This window comes from Nannospalax galili, unplaced genomic scaffold, assembly GCF_000622305.1.
Source record: "Nannospalax galili isolate Female #2095 unplaced genomic scaffold, S.galili_v1.0 scaffold127, whole genome shotgun sequence".
NCBI classification, from domain to species: Eukaryota; Metazoa; Chordata; class Mammalia; order Rodentia; family Spalacidae; genus Nannospalax; species Nannospalax galili.
The window spans coordinates 9,619,252-9,643,402 of NW_008360326.1; positions in this window are offsets into that span (position 1 = coordinate 9,619,252).

Below are 24,151 nucleotides of genomic sequence, written 5' to 3' on the forward strand. Positions count from 1 at the left end.
TTTGTTTATAGCACCTATTACACTTCATTATTGCACCTTTATTTTTGTAATATGTTAAACACCAGTGTATGACTTGTCTCTGAACCTTCTGAGATGAAAGGCCAGGGGTTTTTGGTCCATCTGTGTATGTGTGATTACTGTGGCACATCATATATTTAGCTACCTGCCTGGAGTACAGAAAATGCTTATAATGGAATGCTGTCAGGGATTTTTCTTTTACCTAAACACCTATGTGACTTACTCTGCAAATAACTCCTTATATCTACTTTGGTATTGTTTGTTTCTGAAGGAATTTGCCATGCAAAAGAAAGCAAGAGCAGCTCAGAAAAAGAATAACACAGAGGAATCTGGGATAGCGTCATGTCTCTCTGAAGTGTGTTCATTGATTTTATTGTTAAATTATTTTAAGGGGTACTCAGAGTAGAGGCAAATGTAAGGGACAACAGTAAAATTTCCCCAGGAATCTAGAGGTCTTATCTCCTAGTTTTAGCAAGACTATCCTGGAAAAAAATCTTGGCTCACTAGGTTTGAATCATGTACTCAGCCCTGAATCAATCACTTTGACCTAGGTCATGAGACTGCCCTTATTAGCTAAGCCTCGTTGTGCCCACCAGGAAGGCAAGGGCATTGTGTTCTGGCTCCAGACTGGAGGAGGCTAACGGCAGAAACATTGAGATGGCTATAAACAAGACCTGCCACATAGTCCTAGAGCTGGGCTCTTGCTAGTGTAGGAGAGCCACAGCAAATCCCCTTTTACTCGTAGTTTGGTTTCACATGTGACTCTGCTAAAAGATAATAAATTATTTATGCTGGTTTATTTAACAATTCTATATCTTAGTGTTAGTGCATTGACATTCATATTTGTGCATGTGCACGTAAGTGCTAACATTACAGCCATGTATCACAGTGCTAGGGATTGAACTCAGGGTTTTGTACATACTAAGCAAGCACTCTACCCACTGAATCACATCTCCAGCCCTCCATGCTCTCGACAGACCTTTTATTTCCCTCTGAAACCCAGTTGGATAGTTGACTCGCCTGGTTTCCCCAAAGACTTCTGTTATTAGGCTTCCCTTTGGAAGCAATGGGGTCATTAAAATTGAATGAAGAGCATACATACAGTTTCCTCTTGCTAAAGAATCATCCCTGGCAAAGAAAGTGGTGAAGGTAAACCAAAGCTCTGAAGAGAGTGTGTTCTTGCTGGCAGAACTGACAAAGTCCAGGCTCCCTGCTGAAGACTCAAGTGTATTGCTAGTTCATACAAACGAGCTGAAAAATATCACTGATTTTTAATAGTGACATTTCTTTGGCTAAGCAAATCTTTTTCTTATGTTCCTGACAAATAAAGTGGAAGGAACATCTATTAAAGAGCCCAACAAATCGTTTTCAAGGATGTGATGACACCTGAAACATGAAAAAAGAATAATTTACAACGCCCATTGAGGACGGTCAATAACAAAGCAAAACCACTTTCCAAGCGTTTTAGCTGATTCTCAGATGACATCCAAACAACAGCCTGATTACGCATGTACTTTACAAACATTCAGTTTGAATTTTATATAGGTTTTAAACATTTTATTGAAAGATGGTAATCTGTAAATTGTTAAATGTGATATGTACATAACACACACACATTTTTTTAAGCTCAAAGGAAAATTTTATTAGAGTTTAGAAGAGAGACACTGCAGGGCCAGACAAGCTATAAATCTCAGCAGTTGCCTTGAGGAGGAGAACGGAGGAGAGAAGGAAAAAGCCATGCTGTCTGAGTTACCTGCATGGAGGTCCACCACATGGCAACAGGCAGCTTGACTGGGAGGGGGCCTGAAAGATACATTTTAAAAATGAACTTACTGGAGACTACAATTCAATGTGTTTTCTGAGACTGGTGGGCTTATATTTTTTCTGAGGAGCAACAAATTATAACATTTCTGAGCACTTAGTATCTGGAGACTTCCAGGCAAGTAGGAAATAGCCCAAATATTTTTAGCTGTCGAGCAGAAAGTTTCATTGTGCCATACTGCTGAAATAAAACATAAGCTGAAACTGCAGAATTCATTCACTTCATTAACTACGGGCCTCTGTAATGCAAAAAAATAAATTCAGACATTCTCGCAATTTTTTTTTTCTACTGAGTAGCTTATAAGGAACACAATTTTACTTTTCCAAATTTCACAGGGAAATTTGATTACCAGCAATCAACTTTCAGTAACTCCTCATCTTGGGGTGGGGCCTCAGGATCTCCTCCCCCATCCATGTGCATATGATTTTGACCTTCTAAGAGTATGACTTTTACCAGGAAAATGAGCTTGGTCAGTTGGAATCATAAATGTGCCAGCTTGGTACAGTCAAGTTTACTGACAAGTGTCCCATTAGGTCTGTCACCAGGATATCTTCATCTCGGCTCTTTCACATTGTCTAATCTCCAAAATATTATTTACACTGCTATTGATGACTGAAAATGTGTATTGAAATTCTTTGAGCTTGGGGGGCGTCTCACATGGACTTGCTCTTGTGACTGGATTCATCTGGTAGGTCTGGGGGAGACAGCGAGTATGATGGGAAGTCCAAGATCAAGGCTCCAGCAGACACACATACGTGTATAAAATTTTCAAAGAATAAATTAAAAATATTATTTAAAAATTAGTTAATTAAAAAATCAAAGTAAAAAATCAACAAAATTTAAAATTCATATGCGTGGTGAGAGAAAACATAGGTAGCTCAGATTAATAATTTTTTGGACTCTATCAGTGAAAGTGGTACTCATTCAGCTAGAAACTACTTTGGATGTTGAATTTTAGTCTTTTCTCCAGGTGTTGATGAGTGGTACCCTACTCATGGGATGCAGGATAATGACAGCTGGTGAAGCTCCCAATCAGCCAGATGAATACAAGAGGAGACAAGCGAGACTTTACAGAGGACTGCACTGCTAAGATGAGATCTTTGGTAGGTTCTCTGCATTAATTTGACTTAGATACTTTCACCTCCTGATCTGCACATGACCCCATCGTAAGTTGAGGAACATCTGTAGTTGCTTTGTTATTTCATTTTTTCTAAGCACATTGGGAGCACATTCTTTTTCTCATTACATAAGACACAGCTGAAACAACCATGTCTGAATATTACTGAGGGAGAAAGTGAGCTCAAGAAATAACTTTGAGCAAGAGGAACTGTCATTAGAAAGAGGCTGTAGATGCTAAAAGAATCAAAATGGAATCTGTACATGATGCCGCCACTGTCCAGCCCAGGAAACAGAACCACAGGAAGAGAGGCAAACAGAAGATCAGTTCATGTTTGCAAAGGATGACGTCTCAGTCCTTGGGAAATAAAATCCACGAAATAATACCTTTCTCTTTTTTAATGTCTTTAGTTTGCTGAGTATTATGGATTTAAAAATCTCAAGACATTCAAATTTCTAGGAACAAAAAAAAAATCTTTAAAGTTAAATAAAGCATGCTATATGCTGTAACCACCACTTGACTCTCAGGCACAAAAACAAGACCAGGACATGATGAAAGTTCTTAATGAGCATAGCAGTCTTCACAAAAACTTACACATTAAAAAATGTTTTAATTTACATCAAGGTTCACTCTTGATGTGCTATCTGTGGGTTTAAGTAAGGCGAGAACCACAAGTATCTGTCATTAAGGTAAATTATGATGTGCCAGCGTAGGGTCATCAACTGTAATGAAATTTAACACAATTTTTCATTTTCAATATTATAAATTACTATTACATTACAATAAACAACTTTTACATTCATCTTTGTGCCTTTGTCAGATTAACTCCTTAGGATATGCTCTGCACACGAATTTTTAAGTCAACTAAGATAGGAATTTTGGGGGCATTTATTTGTATACCCAAATTGTTCATTATGAAAATGACACCAGTTCACACTCTCTTTAAGTACAGTATGTAGGGTTTTCTTTGAATCTTTGTTGATCTGATAAGATAATGTTGTCTTATTATTGTATGTGTATGGTGGGGGAGGGCTGCATGCGCCATAACACGTATTTGGAGGTCAGAGGACAACTTTGTGGAGTTGGTTCTCTCAGTTTGCAATACTCAGATTGCCAGTGAGAGAGCGTACAGCTCCACATGTTTATCTGTCCTCTGTTAGTTTAGCAGCTAGTCCTGGGGACAGCCCTGACTACCTTTGACTTTCTCATTCAATCTGGGATTTCCCTTCAATATTTCATGCTTCGTCTCATTGAAATCCTCTCTTTCTTGTCTGATCAGTAGAAAAGATGAGAAACTGGATACTCACCAGGACAAATTGTTTTGTATGTTATGAATTTTCTCAAGTTGCTTTGACCTCTTTTCTCTCAGTCTTTTAACAAAATGCGAGGCAGCTATGTCAATGTGATGGGACAATATGGGCACCTCAGAGATAAGATAAGCATTGCAAGGACTTAGGTATTGGTTTCCCGATGCGATGCATACAAAAGTCCTGCTTAACACTTCTTGTGGATAGTTATGTACACAACAGCATTGTTTTAAAAAAAACCCAATGTACATACCTTGATTAAAATTACTTTATTGCTAAAACACACTAACAACCACCTCCTTAGCCTTTAGCAAATCATAAACTTTCTTCTTCTGGGGGGTGTAGCTCAGTGACTTCCGACCAATCAGGGTGATGTTTGCTAAAAGGCTACACCCATTTCTTAAAATAAGACAATGAAGTTTGCCATATTGATTGACATTTTCTTTCACCAAAGACTCCTCTGCAGGACTCAACAGTTGTCAATGGCATTGAAGGCATAGAAGGAATCCTTTCAAATTTGGAGTCTTCTTCTCAAACCCTGCTCTGCTCTCTCAGTGAAATGACAGCAATGTTTCAACTCCTCTGTGGTCTCAGCTGTGCTCACAGCATCTCCACCGGGACTGGGCTTCATCTCAACAAGCCACTTTCTTTGTTCACCCACAGGAAGCAGTATTTATCTCCTGAAGTTCTATCATGAGATAGCCCCAATTCAGTTACGTCTTCAGGCTCCACTTCTTTTATTTTTTGAATCATACTAATTTTGGGGGATTATTTCTTATTTATTTTTTACTCTTTGCATATGTGTAATTGCCACACCCACCTAGTATTTATGTAGGTTTCTGGGGGAATCTGAACTCTGGGCCTCATTCTTGTGCAAAAAGTGCTTTCACCACTGAGCCATCTCCTCAGCCCATTTTTAAAAATTAATATATTTTAATCATTTGAGAGTTTCATTCATGCATTAATGGCTGTCTCATCCTTACTGCCTGGTGACCTCCTTCTCCTGCTGACCCTCTTCTTCCCCAAAAGTTCCTTTCTTGCTTTCCTGTCTTTTTGTGTGATCACTGACTTCAATAGGGTTGTCTACACAAGCAGAATCATTCTATTTTTAAACAATTTTAAGTTAGTATGCAAAGCAATGGGCTTTTAAAAGATTTTATTTATCTATTTATTTATTTATTTATTTGTGTGTGTGTGTGTGTGTGTGTGTGTGTGTGTGTGTGCGTGGAGGTCAGAGAACAACTTGTGAGAGTCGGTTCTCTCCTTCTACCATGTAGGTTTTAAAGATCAAACTAAGGTCATCATGTTTGGTGGCAGGCACCTTTACCCACTGAGCCATCTCTCTGGCCCAGGGATAGTGTTATGTTATTTTGCTTTCCTTATAGTTCTTGTGATTGCTGCTACACATGGTTTTAACTGGGCGATTCACTTAATCTCTCCAAGGTCCATTTCTTCACTAGTAAGGAGTAGAATACACCATATCTTCCAGCATGGCACTGAATAGTCTCCGTGTTTCATGAGATCTTGACATTCCTACTCACTATCTGAAACATTGTGCTCTGCTCAAGAAGAGAGGGTGTCCCAGATAACCCACATGTGATCATGCTGATGACATTGCTTTCTCCTCACGGGTCAAAAGGAACATCTCAGAATCCTCAAGAAGTAAGACAACATGTTTTTATTTTCAATAGTCTTCTCTTAATATCATCAACTGATGTTTTAAAAGAGGTTAAGGAGCTTTTTGACACTGGAAAAGTTCAGGCATTATAGGCTGGCTGGAAGAATCCTAGGCTAAAAGCCTTGACATTTGACTAGTTGGGCAGTAAGGGAGCATGCATGCCAAGTGAAAGAGAATGACATGATGCTTAAACTATGCTTTATAGTCCTCCCAAAAAGCAGGGGGGCTTGGATGATGCAAAAGCAATAACCTCCGGTATTGGTGGAGACATGAATCCAGCAGCAGCCAGTGACTTCCGGTGGTATTTATTTATTTATTTATTTGTGTGTGTGTGTGTGTGTGTGTGTGTGTGTGTGTGTGCTTATATGTGGGGGGACCCAGAAGGCAGAAGTGGTTGTTTGATCCCTTGGAGCTGGAGTTACAGGCTTTTGTGAACAACTTGATATAGGTGCTAGGATCTAAACTTTGGGTCCTCTGGTAAAGCAGTAAATGCCCTTAACCACAGATCCAGCTCCAATAGGTTTTACTACGGCACTTTTGTACATATGTGTTTCTTACATATGTGGTTTTATGCATATTCTTTGTTTGGTGCCCTCCCCCACTGCCCTCCTCTGTGTCTCAGCCCCACCCCCTTCAGGCTAATTCATCTTCCCTTGCTAGTTCCTCCGCATCTTCATTTACTTCCTTTACTGAGGTCTGAACCCTTCAGTGTTATCAGTGAGGCTTAAAACCAACTTGTTCCAATCTCTATTAATCATGATTTTCTTAATGCCATTTGTAATGGAAAAATCCTTTCCAGAAGGTTTTTAAATTACTTTGCCTGGATCCATCAGAGACATCACTTTTCTATGGCAGCTTCAGCCTTAGAAATGTGTTTCTTAAAAATAGCAATACTTGAAAGAAAACATTGCTACTTCATCTATTAGCTGCAGAATGGGTGTTATTTTGGCAGACATAAAAATAACACTAAACTTTTATATCTTCACTGGAGCCTTTGGGTGACAAGGGGAATTGTCAAGGAGCAGTGATATTTTGAAAAGGATTTTTAAATTCTGAGCAGTAGGTCTCAACACCGGACTTAAAATACTCAGAAAATTGTATTGCAAATGGATGTACTGTGATCAGGATTTATGTCCATTATAGAGTATGGATAGAATAGATTATGATTTTTAATGTTCCAAGAGTTTTCAGGGTGCTAAATGCACATTTCTGTAAACTTAAAGTCACCAGCTATATTACCCCTTGATAAGAGTCAGCCTGCTTTGAATAGTTGAAGCCAGGCATTGACTTTTCCTCTTTAGCTAGGACAGTCCTAGATGGCGTCTTCTTTCAGTACAAAGCTGCTTTGTTTACATTCAGTATCTGTCTCTTAGTGGAATCACCACCATCAGTGATAGTAGCTACACCTCCAGGTAATTTGTTGCAGCTTCTACATAAGCACCTGCTGCCCCCTGTGTTTTGTTATGGAAGTGGCTTGTTTCTTTAAACCTCATGAACTAACCTCTGTCAAGTTCAAACTTCTGCAGCTTCTTTGCCTCTTTAAGCCTTCATACTTCACTCTGGATTAGGCTTTGGATTAAAGGGCTATTGTGGATGGTTTGATCTATGAAGACCACTAAAGCTGTCTCTGTATCAGCAATAAGGCTGCTTTGCTTTCTCATTCATGTGTTGACTGGAGTAGCACTTTTCATTCCCTTCAGGAACATTGGCTTTGCTCTCACAACTTGGTTGACTATTTGGTGCAAGAGGTCTACCACGTGGCCTGTCTTGGCTTTTCACACAATTTTTTCACTAAGTGTAGTCATTTCTAGCTTTTGATTTAAAATGAGAGACATGCAAGTCTTCCTTTTCCTTGAAAAGTTAGGGGCCATGGTAGGCTATTCACTGGCCCAACTTCAATGGTATGGCATCTCAAGGAATAGAGAGGCTCCAAGAGAAGCACACAGAAGATAAATAGACAGCCAGTGGAGCAGTCAGAACATGTAAAACATTCATCAGTTGTCTCATGGGCTATGTTTCTAGCAGCCTCAAATGATCACAGTAGTAACATAAAAGATCACTGTTTGCAGAGCATGTGAGAGATATAATAACAGTTGAAAATACCACAAACAGCCAGGTGTGGCGGCTCATGCCCTTAATTCCAGCACTTGGGAAGCAGAGGCAGGCAGAGCTCTGTGAATTCAAGGCTAGCCTGGTCTATATAGCGAGTTCCAGGCCAGTTGGGGCTATAGGGAGACCCTGGCTCAAAAAGACCCCACTCCAAAAGAAAAAGAAAGTACCACAAACTTACCAAAATGCAGCACAGAGACATGAAGTGAATATCTGCAGTTGTGAAAAAAATGGTGCCCACATACTGGATGGATGCAGGATCGTCCCAAACCTTTGACTTATTTTATTTTATTTTTTAAAATTATTTTATTTTATTATTCTATTCTATTTTATTTTATTTTATTTATTTTAGTCTCTCTGTAGCTCCAGCTGTCCCAGAACTCACTTTGTAGACTATGATGCCCTTGATCTCACAGAGATCTGCCTGCCTCTGCCTCCTGAGTGCTGGGATGAAAGGCATGCACCATGACTGGCATTAAGCCTTCAGGTTTTAAAGAGCACTACATCCGTGAAGGGCAATAAAATGACATGCCTGTAATGCCTTTTGAAGTTCAGGGTTGGGCAAAGATCATTGAAGGAGCAGAGAGCCTCCTGGCCAAGGAAATCGGAGGGAAATGGGGTTAAAAAATTAGTGTGCAGGATTTTGTAAACTTAATTTTTTCACAGGATCGTTTTTGCCTCTGTGTGTGCGGTACTCACAGTGAGTAGTGGCAAATCTCTCAGGTACAGTTTGAAAACCAGCTTAGAGTGTACACTCCAGTGATGGTACATTAGAAACATGATTGCTCCCTGAGAAATATGGAGCTCTGGTAATGATTATTATTGAATCAGTGGGATTTGTCAGTGAAACAGAACCCGTAGCACATATATAAATGTGTATGTTGTATATGGCATAATACAAATAACAGAATCTAGTATATGTTATAGGAAGTAGCATGTAGATTATAGAAGTTGGTAATGTGGTACAAGCTGGGAAAGCCAAAAAGCCAATGATGTCATTCAGCTTAAGTCTGAAGAGCTGCAGAGAAGGAAGCCAACCAGGTAAGCTCGGGTCGGAATCCCAGGGCTTGAGAACCAGAGCCCTGCTGTGCAAGGACAGGAGACAATGATGTCCCAGCTCATAAAATGTGAGCAAATTCACCCTTCTCTGTCTTTTTGTTTCAGTTGGGTCTTCTGTGGATGGGTTCATGTCCACTTACAGTGGGGAGAGACATGTGTTCAACTTCGTTTACAGATTTTAATGTCAATTTCTGCTGGAATCAGTCATCTCTCAGAGAAATTTGGAAGTCATGTTTTAATTAGACATCTCTTGTTCTAGTCCAGTTGACACGCAAATGTCTATGACATTATTAAAAAGCACATCCCTATGATCTGAGAGAAGTCCAGATCCTCACTACACTACAAGTTAGTACAGATCTGACATTGGAACCAGACGAGGACTTGGCCCATCTTGCACCCATTTCCTTGTCTGTGTAAAGAAGGTGGTGGATGAGTGAAATGTTTTACTCAGAGTCACATAATTCAGAATGGAAGAAAGCCAGCATTCTTTAATCTAAGTCTTCAATGCACTGCCTCATAGCTATGACCCATTCTGCCCCAGGTCACAACTCCAATCCCCAGAGCACATACAAGACAATGTCTGGTGGGCACATTCTGAGTCCTTGTTAGACTGTGGATCTCATGTACACCAATGTGCTTAGGAGATGTTTTTAACCAGTTTATGGGGTTTATTACCTATATAGTTATTTGTTATATTTTCAAGTTTATGCTTCATAGAGATGAAAAGGCTGATTGTGACTCTTAAGGCCCATAAGAATAATTGTGGTTGGGAGTTTAGGATTTCTGCCTGCATCATGAAGCATACTCCTAATGAGAGATGCAGAATTTTTCAGCTTCTCTGCTTTTACAGAATACATTTTTGATGAAAAGATATTTCACGGTCCAAAGCCTCCTGTGCTTCTGACTAGCTTTAAACATAATTAGTTTCTTCTAAACCAGTGTCAGCTGTGTAATGGAGGGCTCTTCCCTGCAAGCTTACACATTTGGATGAAATACGAGATGTGCAAAGGCGTATTCTGCTGTGAAAAGGAAAAGGCAAAGACTCAGTTTCTTGTCTAGAAGCAGAATTCTTGGATCATGTGAGTCTGGGGGCTGAGGCAGCTCAGTGTGTACCTCATTTTCAAGTCATTGCCGCTCATTAGACAGACTGCAGTAGAACGCAATAAAGAAGATGGTGATGAGCGATCCAGGCCCCCACACACCGTGTAAATTTTGGAGCCTTCTTTTGAGCTGCTTTCTACTGATAAGCTACCTCATGTTTTTCAAGTTCCCATAGTGAGGAAAACAATCATGAGATCTGCAAAATGAACTGTCTGGCTAGAGCCCATAGAGGTGAGGTCTGCAGCTCTGCCTCCTGCTGGGGCAGACCCCCACCCCCTCTCTCTCATCCTGTGTCACTGCCCTACAAGGATCTGCTCCAGTCAGCGTGTTCTCTCTGTTAGTCAGAGGATCTATGTTCTTCTCAGTCCTGTCTGCACTTTTCATGTTGATGCCCTGTCTGAGGTATGGTCCATTTTCTCCTTAGATCGCTTTTACTGTTTCCCTGGTGACAAGAGCTCAGGCTTGTGGAAAAGTTTACTGTAGACTCATTTGGGATCAGGTACTTGGTACCACTCAGTGTGAATAAGACATTATTCTTTCCCTTGAACTATTCACATGCCAGTGAGCTTCAAAGACCCGTGTCCACCTCAGCCCTTGGGAATCCATTTCTGTGTTGAGTTCCTACAGTATTTCTTTTCTTTTTCTTTTTTAATTGCTAACTGACTGGTTGTTTTAGAATGGTTTCCCCAACAATCTCAGAACAGTTGCCTGGTCTTTTTGGCTGCTGATTTCGTGAAATCAGACAGATATATTCCCTATTGTTCAATTATTTACGTTTTTTTCTAGAAACATCTTTTTCAAATCAATTATAGTTAAAAGGAAAAGTTTTGCCACTTGCCACTGTTTAAAAATAAAACCAACATTGCTTTCCTTCAATAAAAAGCATTTATGATTTAAAAATATCATGAAACTGCCAGGCATGGTGGTGCATGCCTTTAATCTCAGCACTAGGGAGGCAGAGGCAGGCAGATCTCTGTGAGTTCAAGGCCAGCCTGGTCTACATAGTGAGTTCCAGGACAGCTGGGGCTACAGGGAGACCCTGTCTCAAAAAGATCGAAAAAAAAAAATCATGAAACCCAAACATTGTTTTCAAATTCTAGCGAGAAGCAAAAGAATTTTCCTAACAGACTTACTCATCATAGCCTCAATTAGCAACAATTCAACAGGTCTACAAGAGTACAAAAGATAAATAAATTGTGGTATATCCCTACAGCAAGTACTCTACAGCAGTAAAAGAGGTATGACTCTTACAATGTCCAGCTAGATCAATCTTAAAGACATGTGAATAAAAGGAGCTAGGGTATGCCCTGTCATTATGTCTATAAAAATCAGGAACAAGAAAAACTAATCTATGAAAATTAAAGTCAGTATAGTAATCAGGACTAGAGAGGCCTGTGGGCTGGGAGGAGATACAGGAGAGCTCTAGGAGATAGAAATATTCTATATTTAAAACTGTATCATGGCTACATTAATTGATCCACTCACATATAAAAACCCAAGTGGTGGGTTCAAGGATACTGCAAGATATGCATATTGTACCTCAAAAACTAAAATTCCAGTGACATGTGATGAAATCTTAGGTGAAGATTCCTGACCCAGGAATCTCTGAACCTGAGCTCTGCTCTCTCTGAAAGGGAAGGTAATAAAAGTTAGAGAGACATTACATTAGTCCCAAACCAAGACTCTTTCCGTTTTGGGACTGGAGACTAGAAATGTCTTTTTCATTATGGAGATTCACTGCTCATTAGCATTGCACCCACAGGCCATCTACCCTCATCCTCTATTCCACCATGACAAGCAATTCACCTTCCGGGAAGCTACTGTGGCATTTTTCTTTTTTTCCATTAACTCCAAGTCTCTTGACAAATGTGTGAAGTCCCATGAGCACGGGGGTCATTAGTGATGCTTCTTGTGTCTTTAATCTCTCATTCTAACAGCATGATTTCCTGAAAAAAATCAGATGCTCAGAACCTACTGATGGTGAGCACCCCCTACTATGCAGTCATTCTTCCATAGACAAGGTACCTCCTACTTATTGTGACAGCTGAGAAGCTTCCATGAGCAGTGTCTCCAGATTCTGCTGAACTCTGCAAGGTTGGGGATCTTAGTGGCTTAGGGAAGTGTGTCTTAACTCCCCACCTTATTTCCCTTTGGAGTCTCAAGTCTCTTTAAGATTGGAATCCAATCTACCTCAGAAAAATGTTAAGACATACGCTGCTGTGCATACTTCATTTCTATCCATGTTGTTGCATTATAATTTGATCTCCTTTGCATAGGCTACTTTAAACAGCTTTATAGTAATATATTTTCTCAGGGCTGGAGAGATGGTTCAGCAGTTAACAGCACTGACTGCTCTTGCAGAGGACCAGGGTTCAATTCCCAGCACCCACCTGGCATCTACGAACCATCCTTAACTCCAGTTCCAGGGGAATCTGAGGCCCTTTTCTGACCTCCGCGGCATTGTACGACATGAGTGCACACACAAATATGCAGACAATACACTTGTACACATAAAATAAAAATAATAAATAAAATATTAAAAAGAACAATATATTTTCTCTCATTCTTCTTTTTCTTTGTATATACCAATGGCCACTTTCTAGAAAAAAAATACTCCAAGAGAAACTTTAGTATATAGAACCTTTTTTAATATTTTATTTATTATTTTTATTTTATGTGTATGAGTGTATTGGCTATGTGTATGTAAGTGCACCCCTGTCATGCAATGCCCACAGAGGTCAGAAGAGGGCATTGGGTTCCTTGGAACTGGAGTTACGGATTGTTGTTAGCCACCATGTGGGTGCTGGGATCTGAGCCCTGGTCCTGTGCAAGAGCGGTCAGTACTCTTAACTGCTGAGCCATCTCTCCAGTCGTCATATGCGTAACATTGTGGGGCATCTTTTAACATTTTCTAACTCCAACAGCTCAAGACAAAGCTGCAGGCTATAATTAAAAGGGTACTGTAAAACACAGCTCCTACCCTATCCAACCCTGCTGTGTGAAAACAAAGGCAGCTGTGTGTGGCTCCCCCATTTTGTCTCCTATTTTATTTTCTTCATAGAAAATAGTGACATCATTACAAAAAGCAACACTGATGGTTCTAGTCTGTAGAGATAATTTCAGAGTTATAGAAATAAAATGGAAGTTTGTAGTTCACAAACTTTCTGGAAGATTCTCCATGGACTCCATGGTTAGACATGTAGCTAGAACATATAACTTTGCACCAGAGGTGAGAGGGACACTATCAAGTGCCTCAGACTCCACATTATTTAGAAAAATACACCAGTCCACTTCAAGACAATAGGAAGCATGGAAGTTGGGATGTCAGATTCAGGAAAGAAGTTCCCAGCTGAGAAACAGCTGGTTTTGCAGTGAGTTTGACCTGGTCTGAGGACACTATCTAGATATCATGTAACAAACTGTGCCCAGAGGCCAGACTTTGCCTGTGTACCAATGAGAGATGCAAACATGAAGGAAATTTCAGACAAGGCAGGCTGTGATTTCCTTTTGCTGTTGTCTTCTCTCTCCCACTGGAATCCTCATTCTTCCTAGTCCCAATCCCAACCTGCCCCGTGACCTGTTCTGAAGGTAGAGGGGACCATCATGTTCTCTCTTGGACTGTTGTTTTTTTTTTTTGGCCTTTTTGAGACAGGGTCTCCTGTAGCCCCAGCTGGCCTGGAACTCATTATGTAGACCAGGCTGGCCTTGAACTCACAGAGATCCGCCTGTTTCTGTGCTGGTATTAAAAGCGTGTGCATCACACCCAGCTCTTGAACTAACTTTTAAGTTCACTTTTAGAAGAACTACTTCAAAGTTCACATTTCTTTGCTACTAAGGTGCTATTAATACAACAATCAATGATTTTACATTTTGTTGTTGAGGGCAAAGAGTGATAGAAAAAGACCCCATTAAATATGAACCTAGATGTTCATTGGGTAATACATTTAGACTGTAAATGAGAAAGTATGTAAAGAATCTTATAATGGATTAAATATAGAGCTTTCTTGTTAGAGAAATGCATTTTAATGGGGAAGTTTACTCCTCTGTTGGTGAGCCCTACCCCTCCCATGATACCATGTGATAGGCCATCCTCTGTAGTCCTCCAGCTGCCTCCTTTCTGACAAGACTGGTCTGGGATAATTTCCTTTTTTATTACCATATGACATTAAAAGATGATCTGACTCTAATTTCTTAAAACAAAAGCATTGAATTAAAGAAAACTTGACTATGACAGATTTAATTCTTAAAATCTTATTGCATAATTCTAGTGAAGTTCTATCTCATTAAATTTATCTTCCTTTCCCCAATCAAGTCTCAGTGGAAAAGAACTGTATGGTGATTTGAAATTTTTATAAAGGCCATAGGTTACAAAATGTCAACAGGAAAATAAATAGTCACTGAAGATGTAATGGAAGTATTTTCTAAAGTAATCGATATTCAGAAGATTAGCTACTCTAATAAATGATTCAGAAAAATAACATCAGGGTAAAAGCAAATTCTAAGATTTAGAACCAAACATAAATGCAATCATTTCTTTATAAAGGATGTCAGCCAGTGACATTTATAGTTAAAGGGAAGTAAAGGAGAAAATGCATTTGGAGCACCGAGGTCTGTGTGTGACAGTGAATGCTTAGTAAATCCAGTATTATTACAGATGACTTCAGAAGTTGTTTTGATGTTACAATATTCATGGAAAGACTAGAAGTATTTACTCTTCCAGACTCTTTGCCTAGAAGATAGAGGTTTATTGAAATCTTGTAGCTTCTCTGGACAAAAATCATTGTTTTTTTTTAAAAAAAAGAAATGTTATTTAAAAACGAATACATGTGCAAGATGAGGAGAGCTCATGGTGGCTGTGGTAATGATGCAGCACTTTTAGGTAGAAATGAAACTGTAGCCCTCGTAAAGGAGCTCAAGAGGCTTGCAGAGCCCGCCCATGTCTTCAACATCTCATATTCAAGAATCACAGAGTTTTGGTAAATCCAGTCCATTTTTTTCCCCTTGAGATTGGATCTTAGGTAGCCCAAACTGGCCTTGAACTTGATATGAGCCAAGGATGACTTTCAATTCAGGGTCTTCCTGCCTCCTGCTCCAGAGTCCTGGAAAAGCAGGCATGTGGCACTACCCTTAATCCAGTGTTCTTTTTACGTATTGGGGGGTGCTTATGTGTGTGCATGAGTGCTTATGCATGTGCATATTCATGTGTGTGTGTGTGGCAGCCAGAGGGAACCTTGGGTATCAGCTTCAGGAATACTGTGTCCTTTGAGATAGAGTCTCTCACTGACCTGGAGCTCACCAGTTAGACTAGACTGGCTGGCTGGTGAGCCAGCTGTCTCCACCGTCCAGCTCTGGGGTTACAAATATGCCTAGCAATTTTTTTTCGTGGATTCTGGGCTTGAATCCTGGTTCTCATGCTTACAAGGCATTTGTTTTACCAACAGAGCCATCTAAACCAGCTAGCCTGGTTCTTTTAATTTTCCCAGTTAATTCTCTTTCTACTCTGGAAAAAATTATATCTGCTCCTCAGTTTAAGATGAAGTTATGTCATGATTCGTCTGTTGAAAGTGGAAAATAACCACAAGCCAAAATTGCATTTAGTATACCTGTCCTACCAAACACCAGAGCCCAACCAGGCCTACCTTAAATGTGTTCGGAAGAACTACATTAGTTTGCAGTTGAACACAGTCATCTAATTTAACACAAGGCCTATTTTAATATTGTGTTGAGTATCTAAGGTAATTTTTTGAATATCTATATTCAAAAAACTATTGGCAACATAGGATATGCTAGAATATGGGTAATTGCCCTGGTGACCCCATGACTGACCACAACTGCCTCTTCCTGTTGCTTCTCAGCATTGTGAGAAGGGATCATTTTGGGTATTGTTAGGCTAGGAAGCAATCAAGATTTAAAATTCAAGTACAGTTTCTACTGATTGCATATTGCTTTTGTACCATTGTAAAGTTGAAAATCCTAAGTCAATTCATCCTAAAGACTATTTCTGTGCAAAACCCTCTTCTGTTAGTTAGATAACAGTGTGCTCTGAAAAGAGATTTCATGCTTGGAGGAGGGGCCTAGTAAGTCTCTGGGCTCTTGTCAGGCCTTTCGGAGGAAGGAAGATAATTTGCTGGAGGAATGTCAGGGAGAGCTGTGGTGAAGCGTGGGGGGATGCAGTGCTGTGGATAAGGGCAAGCAGGGGTGCTGCACTTTAGACAGCAATGAGGCATCCCTAGAGAGCTGTATTAGAAAGGGAAAATGAAGAAAGCTGATGGGCCCCATGGTGGAAGAGAGGGTGGAGAGAGTGTAAGAGCCAGAGGTTGGGGAGGACTGCTGGAAAATAGTGTCTTCTGGGCAGGACAGGGCTCTTGCACTCATGATCTGGCAGCAGCTGTGGTCACCTGCAATAGATTTCCACAAGATCAAGCCACAGATGCGAGTGGGCCTCAGAAGGCCCCACCCCAAGCTGAGGAGCTACTGAAAGTTGATGGTTGCAAGAGAAGGTGAGCCTTTGCAGATGTGATTGTTGATAGATGGCCACACAGCCATGTCCAGTGGACTCAGTGGGTTATGAAAACAGGCTTATGACTATTGTTTTGCCCAGGATCTACCTCTCCACATCTTTTTGTACATTAAAGAAATACAGAAGTCAGATGTGGTGGCCCACGCCTTTAATCCCAGCACTTGGGAGACAGAGGAAGATGGATTTCTGTGACATTGAGTCCAACCTCGTCTACATAGGTGAGTTCCAGGCTAGCTGGGGTTAGAGGGAGACCCTGTCTCAAAAATAAAAGACCAAAAAATAAAAATAATAAACAATAAAAATAAAACAAAATAAAAGGAGAACTATATTCACAGAGTGAGATGAATATGCCAAGGATGATCATTCTCTAATTATTATCTCAGCGCCACTAATTTGTGACCTTGGAGGTGACAAATTAGGCACACAGTAGTTGGCTCAGAGCCTGGCCTTGGGGAGGGGTTTGCTTTGAAATCTGCTTGGAAACCTTGTGCTCTCAGTTAATGACAGTTTGTTCTCAGTTTCTGCAGGATGATTGTTCTTTTTAGACATGCTTCATTTCAGCTTTATGGCAGCACTAAGTATCCCCCAAAAGTGCTCAATAAAACTACACTTGCAATTGGCAAATGAGAAAAACAGTCTATTTGATTTATAGTGGCCATGGAAGAAATTACAGAGTGTAGCTCCTTGTACAGTGTCCTCAGAGCTGTTTGCTATCGCATTGTTATTCTCATTATAAAGACAAGAAATGCACAGAAGTAACCAGTCGGCAGACACCAAACTGTGATTGGGAGTTGGGCATGGAGAGAGATTTACAAACATTTGGCAATACCGGAAGACAACTTTGATTCTCACAGCACATAGGGAGCAGTGATTGGCATCTGGTCCCTAGATGTCAGGGATGCTGTTGAAAATCTGGTGATGTCAGGACAGCCTCTCATAATGAGAGATTATCTGACTCTAAACGTTAGTGTTGCCGAGGACAAGAGTCTGTACAGCTGTCTTTATTTGGATGTGGTTTGAAGGTCTGATTTTCTATGTGGTGAGAAGGCATGGTTCCTTCCTATGTACTTTCTATTTCCAAGATGAGGAGATAGAGAAGGTGAGGCAGAACTTGATGTGCTCCAGAAAATAAAGTTAATTATAGGCAGTCTCTTCTGCCAGCCATTCATTGCTTTATATGGCTTAATTCATTCAATGTTAAGTCCAACTCTATGAAGCAGTTGCTATATTAGATATGGTGAGGTTCTGAACATTGTCAAGGACATGAAGTTAGCATGGGTTCTGGGATGGGACTTATGTGGCTATATTGTTTCATAGAAGGGAGTATGGGAGGTCAGGCAGCCTCCTGGAGCATTTTATGTCCAGATTCAGGGGCATAGAGCAGTGGTAATCACATCAAGAGGTTTTGTGTGCCAACTTTCCTCCTTCTTGGCTGGACGATGTTATCTAGCTTTTAAAAAAGTCAGCATCTGGGTTGTCAGGATGTCTGGATAACAAATAACTCGGTATTATGACAACATTTCATTGACTCTCAGCTGTTATTGACTTCAAAATGCACTATTTTTATGCCACTAAGAAAGAAACAAAGCATCCTGATGTGTAAGGAACTGTCAGTTCTAAGGGATAAATTTATATTAAAGATATATGTTTTTAAAACACACATCTAATAATTCAGCATATATAGTAATTGGCAGCTCTGCATGGCATAAGGCTGTGTTACACAGAACCCAGAGGGTCAGGAGAACATCCCTGGGGGTCAGGAAACAAAACACAAGACTTTAAAATTATTAAGTGATTAGATGTCACTTTTAATCTATAACCCATGTCAAATATAGTGAGTGATAGCATTAGGCCAGCGTGACTCAGGAGACTGAGACCAATATAGGCTATGGAAGGAAAAATCCTTTTCTGGGAGCAGAATTTATTCTAAAAGGTGTATTTTCAAAATTCAGTGTTTATGCAGCCATAGTTGCATGCATAAAACATGCATATGATCAAGTCAAATAATTCCAATATGGGTCAGGATATTGAAAGAGAGAGAGTTGAGGGAGCGTGGGAGGAGTCAGAGGGGGTAGAGGGATGTGTGGAAAAGATGTAAACACTGTGCTCATATATTAAATTATCAAAAAATAAAAAATGTAATTAAAATAGTTCTAGCATGGATGGGGGAAGGTCTACAGAGGCTCCTTCCCTCATGTAGGAACTATTAGCAGTTAATGGCTGCTGGGGAGGGAGAGTCATTTTTCTTTGAGGGGTATGGTCACCGATAGGCTTCCACGACCCAGTGGATGACCCCATACCTATGCACATATGGGCAGCCCTAATTGGACTTAGTGGGTTAAAAATAACAGCAAAAATAAAAATTTAAAGAGGAGGACATGAAGTTGGGAGGGAGATGTGTTGGTGGGGGGAGTCCTAGGGGGAAATTGAAAGGATGAGTCAGTGCTATGATCAAGATACATTGTATACATGCTTGAAATTTTTGAAGAATACATACAAAAATATTATTAAAAATCAAAGGTTGTGATCATAGATCAGAGCAGTTGACTTCCTTCTCTCCACTGCCGAGTTCTAGGTCAGTTCCCAACACCAAGCAGGTTCTCAGAAGCATTATTGAAATCAATGAAAGAAGATTGCCTTAGGGTTCCTCTTTCCTTTCAACCATTTTTTGCATGTAACAATTCCCTTAGCTTCTTATTTGCTATTCTGGGGCCCTCTGACCATTTCATTTTCTATGCCTAAAAGAAGCAACCTGTTGAGTTATTAAATCCAGGAATTATAGGACCATGGAAAAGGGTGTTGACAGAAAACTGGAAAGAATCTTCATTGGACACTTTAAAGCAAGTGTTTGGGCGTCTTGTCATTTTTTAAAACTAAATGACAGTCAGGTTTAGGTATTACAAGAGAGGGTGTATTGTAACAAGAGATCGCAGGGCTCTGTGTCTGTGATGGACATTGCTGTGCTCCTTCTTTGTATTGCTCAACAGCAAAGCTGGAGTTGACCAGACTCTCTGACATGAACTTCTTAGTAAACATTGTTTAATTCTTTGACCTTGTAGTTTTACTTCTAGAGACAATTTCTCTAGAACGAATCACTTATTTAGCATATATGTATTTCTCCCTTCTTCTATGGCAGCTACTGCTCTGGACACTGATATGTGGAGTACTTCAGAAGATAAAAAGGGACAAGAAACAATTATTGATACTTTTTTTTGGCCAGGCAGAGGTAATGGTGTGTGAGGAAAAGAACAGCTTCCTCCATTGTAGCTTATATTCGAGCACGAAGGGAGGCAGCTGATAACAAAGAAAAACATCAAGCACTGGCATAGCCCAGGCAGAAATATGACTATCATGACTGGAGAGGGCCTTGGGGAGATAACTTTAGAATTAATACGTCAACTCATCCAAAATATCTAGCTGAAAACAGAGAGATCTGAGTGATCAAAGGCAACAGACCTGGGCCGGTATGAAAGTGGAATTTCAGAAAGAGGAGGAAGAAGCTAGTAAAAGGCCACAAAATAGGCTCATCAGGTTGCACACATTAAATACGTACAGTGCTTTGTGTATGTATGTGTGTATAGGTGTGTACTTCTATATGTATGTATACACATATATAAGCATGTATATATACATGTACACACAAATGCATACATACTTGAGTCATGTACTATTTTGTCAATGACAGACTGCACATATGACAGTAATCTCGTAGATTTATAACAGAGCCAAAAATTTCTATTGCCTCCTCAAACAATACTGGCTACTGTCATTACACTTGGTTACCCACCAGAACTTGATGGTAAGACCCTAGTGCTGCTGTTGCTGAAGATGCTACATTCCTATGTTGTGTAACAAACGAGAAGAAATCAAGCTGGTACTGATCTTGAAGCTACATCTCTGCTGGCTAGCTTTCACAGTACCAGACTGTGCTATGCATGTTACTGGCAGAGAAAGGTAATCATCAACCTTACCTAGCTGTGAACCATACCAGCTTCAATAACAACTGACCTGGCAAAATATGCCCACTGGTGCAATGGTGGCATGAATATTATGGGAGTAACCAACCACCTTCTAATTGGATTTAAGGCCCACTTCACAAGATGGAGTCCATACCTGACACTGTTATCAGAGTCAAGAACCTTTGGCTAGACAGATCACAGACCACAGGGGAGAACCTACTGCTATCATTCTGCTAAACAGACATAATATTAAACTGACTCTTAATGACTTATTGTTATGCCCATAGATTAACTCATGTATGAACTCTTACCAGAGAAGATTCTTCATGCAGCAGGTGATCAGCATGCAGAAAATAAGAGACTGTAGAGTGCTCAGTCCTAAATGGGATTCCGGATCATATAGTAGATTTAGTTTTTCCATACAGATTTCTGTAGTGGCTGCATCAGTTTGCAATTCTACCAACAGTGGATGAGGGTTCCCCTTTCCACATATCTGCACCAGCATTTGGTGTCATTTGTTCTCTTAATCTTAGCTACTCTTATTAGAATTAGATGAAACTTAAAGTGGTTTTATTTGCATTTCCATAATTACTAAGGATGTTGGAACTTTTAAAAATGGTTCTTAACTATTGTTATTTCTTCTTTTGAGAACTCTCCTCTCTATTCAGATCCATAGTCCATCTTTTAATGGGTCATTTGTTATCTTGATTCTTTGCTTTTTGAGTTCTTTGTATATTCTGGATATTAATCGTCTGTCAGATATGGAGTTGGTGAATATTTTCTCCCACTCTGTGGGCTTCCTCTTCACTTAATTGTTTCCTTTGATGTAAGAAGGTTTTTAGTTTAATGAGGTCCCTTTTTGTCAATTGTTGACCCTAATTCCTGAGCAACTGATGTCCAATTTAGAAAGTCTTTTCCTGCACCTATACCTGTGTATTCTTCTAACAGTTTCATCATTTCAGGCTTCACATTGAGCTTTTTAAATTCATTTGGAGTTGACTTTTGGGCAGGGTGATAAGTATGGGCTTAATTTCAATTTTCTACATGTGGATATACAATTTTGCCAGCACCATTTGTTGAAGATGCTGTCTTTCCTCATGATACCTAATTCCTCCCTCTCCTCCCATGACTCAGAGATCACTGCCAAAGAGGGGACAGAAATATTGTAAGGCAATAGATGAAGGCAAGGAAACTGTTGTCTGAACACCACAGGGCAGTTACACATACAAACCCACAGCACTATTATAGCATGCAGAATGCAAACCCAAGCCAGATAGGGGCCCGACATGGATGGAGGAAGTAGCCAGGAAGTTCCAGCCCTAACTGAGGATCTACTGCAATTGATAGATGCTGGGAGAGGGAGAGTCAGTTTTTCTTACTGGTGTGGTGCCTCATAGGTTGGTCAAACTCTAAGGGCTAGATTCACGTCCAAGAGCACTTGGGAAACACAGGTTAGACTCAATAGGGTTTTAAAAAATGATGAATAATAATAGAGGACATGAAGTTGGCAGGGGGAGTAGAGTAAGGTGACAGTGGAGGGGGTTTGATTATGACCAAAGTACATTGTAGGAAATTCTTTAATCAATAAAAATATTGAAAAATTCCTATTGCCTAGTGATGATGTCATACCATCATGTCATAATGTCATAGCACATTGGTAGGTGATTGCGGCATTGCTCAGCATGACAGTGATGACAGACGTCATCGTTGTCCTCCTTCCTTGCATTGCTAATTGTCACCACTTCCTGTTACTCATGGGTTACAGGATTCTCCCACCTTATTTTTTTAGGGTTAGTTTAGGGACTTACAAAATGACTGGATATCATTTAGATTAGGTTACTGAAGTCATCTCGGCATCTTTCCCTCACTGTCTCCTTTGCTTGCTCTGATAAGGCAAGCTGCCATAATATGATCTGCCCTGTGGGAAGTCCACATGACTAAGAACAGAGTGCCTTCTGACCCTAAACCAGTAAGGAACTTAAGCACACAATTCAACAACCTGTAAGGAAGTCAGTCTTGCCAGCTGCATAGTTCACTCAAGCCTGAATTCCCTACCTACAGAAATAGGAAAAAACAAATGTTCATCATTTTAATAAAGTCTTGGAGGTAATTTGTTCTACAGAAATAGACAGATGTTGTATAGCACATGACATCATGAGAAAATGAATGAGTGGAAAACACTCAAATGGTTGTACTCAAGCAACATAGTAGACAAGAAATGGTGGTAACAGTTTCAGGAACATGACATAAAATGTATCTACAAAGACAGTTACCTGAAGAGCAAAAATAAGGATGGAGAGATGGGGAGATAAACCGTTTGCCAGGCAAATGTGAGGACTGAAGTTTAAATCCCCAGAAGCCATGTAAAAATCTGGGCAGGTATAACAGCCACCTGTAATTCCAGCACTTGGGAGGTAGAGATGGGGGACCCCACAGGCAAGCTTGCTAGCCAGAGTAACTATCAGTAGTGAGTTCTAGGTTCTACTCAGAGACCCTCCCTCAATAAATGAAGTAGAAATAAATCTAGGCAAGTACTCATCACCAACTTCAGGTCTCCATATGCGTGTACACATACATATACATCTATACCCATACATGCATTCACACACATGTAAACATGGATTCATACATGCATACCACATGTAAACACACAATAAAAATAAAATTACAAAAACCGAGTGCTGCTTAAATTAACATGGAACCAAAAATTGTGCCCTGAAAGCCTCAAGAAATGCCATGTTATTTTAAAATGAATGTCAAGAAACTATATTTAAGATTTAAAGTTAGAGGAAATAAATATTTTATTTATAAGACTACAGAAATGCATGTGAAAATATCAGTGGCATTTATCACCAAAGTGTTAACAGTGATTAAAATGGCATTAGAAGGTATATACATACTTGTGTATTGTGAAGAAAGCATTTTTAAATATAGTATAATTAAAAAGGTTAAAAGTAAAGTGAGGTTTTGGTTGAGTATTCCCTCTGAAATTACACTGGGACTTGGTATGGTCCTATTTGCTTGTGGCTTAACGCTTGTGACCTGACCTCAGGAACCTGCAGCATTCTGTGGCTTTGGTGGTCAGTTGTGTCATAATGTGACATGAAGCACACATACTTGGCACTAGCCAACCTGCACAGACTATGAACAGGAGCTGTGGGCTTCTCTCTAAGTTGTTCCTCCTGTAAGCAACAAGGAAAGGACAGAGCTTATACAGAATGCTTGTGCTCTCAAAGGTGGGGGAAGAAACATCAGGGATGCTGAAAAAGTCATTTGGCCTGTCTCTTTAACCAGCCTTAATTTATAGCACTGATTCTTAGAGTGGCTTTTTAATAAGGAAAGCCTGCATTTTCTTTTTGTGGAAGGGTTTAGTAAAGATTTCTTGGTTTAATCTTTATAATATTATTTTCTTTAACTTTTTTGTTTTATTTATTTATTTATTTATTTTAATTTTAATTTTT